We start from the raw sequence: 2,370 nt of genomic DNA, 5'->3' as shown, positions 1-2,370 counted from the left end.
GTTTTTGAGGTTTGAGTAAGGTGTCTTTAGTGTTGAAATAGTGGGTTTGCAACTTTTCAAATGTTGAGAGTATGAATTGAGAGAGGGTGTACATGTATATTGTTGCATTTTTGATCGTTTATTTTTGTTATTTTTCACATGGGTCCAGCACATGTACTATTCACGTGGGCCCTACACAGACACTATTCACGAATAAATTTTTTCTATTTCTTTTTCTCCGTCGATTCTTTACACAAATGGAAAAAGTGAACTGTGTATCGGTATTTTTTTTCCAACAACCACATCATCTAGAGATGGTGCATATGCATCCGTGGAGATAGAAAATGACCAAATTCACACAAGAGCAAAAGCAATGGATGTATGAATTTGCCAATAGTCTTGGGTGGACTTTCCAGAGAAAGAGATGGGGTGAGACCGAATAATTCTGTTAGCATATCAGGGTTCCAAGGCCCGTTTTTAAGACTTGGAACAATAACCATAAGAAGAACAGATGATCCTTCAGTTAGACTGGGTTCAAGTTGCCGATCTAGAGAATTGGGGATAGTGTACAATTGTTAGGTCAAAGGGATAGCCGTATCAATAGTCTTTCATTTAGCATATATGAAATCTTGGATAAAACCCTTCTTTTTGTGTGTGTGTGTTATTACTGTCACTTGGTTGGTTGCTTACATGTTGGCTAATTTAGCTAATTCTGTTCTGTCCATTTCAATGACTTTTATGTAAAAGTTAATGCCTTTGTCATCATTTTCCCCGCCCCTTCTTGCCTGATAAAACTAGATCAAGACCTGCTATCTACTTATATGGTCACTGTACTTGTTCTTTACATAATTATCACTTAGGCTGCGTTTGTTTGCAAAGGTGGGGTGGAAAAAAAAAAAATATGGGTCCCATGTGTAGTGGGGTGAGGGAGAAGAAAAGGAAAGGAAAGGGTTTTGTGGAAAAGTAATGGTGGTGGGTCCCACTTTTTACTTTTCCCAACTTTCCCACAAAGTCCCACCAAATATGTGGGGTTTTAAAATGGTTTGGGGTGGGAAAGTTGGAGTGCTACTCAGCAAACAAGTTTCCTTAATTCTCTCACTTTCCCATCCCAAGCATACAAACAATCTACCATTTTAGGATTTAAGGGAAAAGTAAGAAATCTACACTCTTTTCAAGAATTTCCCACCTCACCTTTATTCCAGCGAAACAAACGCACCTTAGAGATAGATATATTATATTCTCAACGTGATCCTACCCTCTCTTCTTTTCTTTCTTTTTTTCCCTTCTTCTTGGGGTAGAAAGTGAACATATCCAATTGTTGTTGTCCTTTTTTTTTTTTATTATTTTTTTTTATTTTTTATTTTTTTTATTGGGGGTAAACCGTTGTCTTATTATTTGATAATCCAAGAAGCTATTTTATTGTGAAAAATAATAATAGGAATAGTTCCCGTCAAGAGTGACCCCAGTTTGGTTTTCAGTGGTGCTGGATTTTTCAAATTTGAAAAGCAGTTGAAGTTTGGTTAGGAATTTAGGATTGTAATTTTAGTGACGTTAGAAAATATTCATTGTCTTCTTAAATTTCTTTTTTCTGCTCATATTTTATCTTCCAATGGTCTAAGGTGGGGCTGGATTGGGATTGATCCTAGATAGGCTCGATGTTGTATCATAGGCTTTTTGTTTGGTTTGAAGCTACAAATTTCATGGTGAGAATGGATCTTGACCATCAAACTGTTGGTAAAAAACCGATAGGCGGTTCACTTTTTCCCCACTTGTGTAAAAGATCAACGAAGAAACAAAAAGAAATACAACAACGGTACTCGTGAATAGTGTCTATGAATAGTGCATTTGTAAATAGTGTCTGTGTGGGGCCTACATGAAAGTACTTGTGCGGCACCCATGTGAAAGACAACAAGAATAAATAATCACAAAAGAAACACAGACACAACACTATACATGGTTCGGCTTTGCCTATATCCACAAGCATAATGAGACTTTTCACTATGAAAAAGTAGAAATACACAACGCTTGTACAGTGCTTGGATTTATAACCAAATCCAACCCTATATCCAAAACTGGATACCCTTGTACACCCTCTCTCAACTAACACTCTCAACCCTTAAAGGGTTTCAAACCCACTACTCAAATACATAAAACACCTCACTCAAACCCTCAGAGCCCTGTACTTGATAAGTTCTCTCGCTCCCTGGTTCGTATCTCAAGCACCCCCGAACCCTAATTATAGATGGAGAGGGGAATGTTAAAATGAGAAAAACAACCTCTCTTATTTATTGTTTTTGTCTCCTTTGTCATAAATAGGTGGGTATGAGAGAGAGAGAGAGGGATGGGTTTTGTCAAAAGCGGTGCCTTCATTAATGGGTTGTCACCGGTATG

Source organism: Hakea prostrata, chromosome 4 (assembly GCF_041222555.1).
Source record: "Hakea prostrata isolate BN-2017 chromosome 4, UWA_Hpros_2, whole genome shotgun sequence".
NCBI classification, from domain to species: Eukaryota; Viridiplantae; Streptophyta; class Magnoliopsida; order Proteales; family Proteaceae; genus Hakea; species Hakea prostrata.
This window is presented reverse-complemented; position numbering follows the sequence as displayed.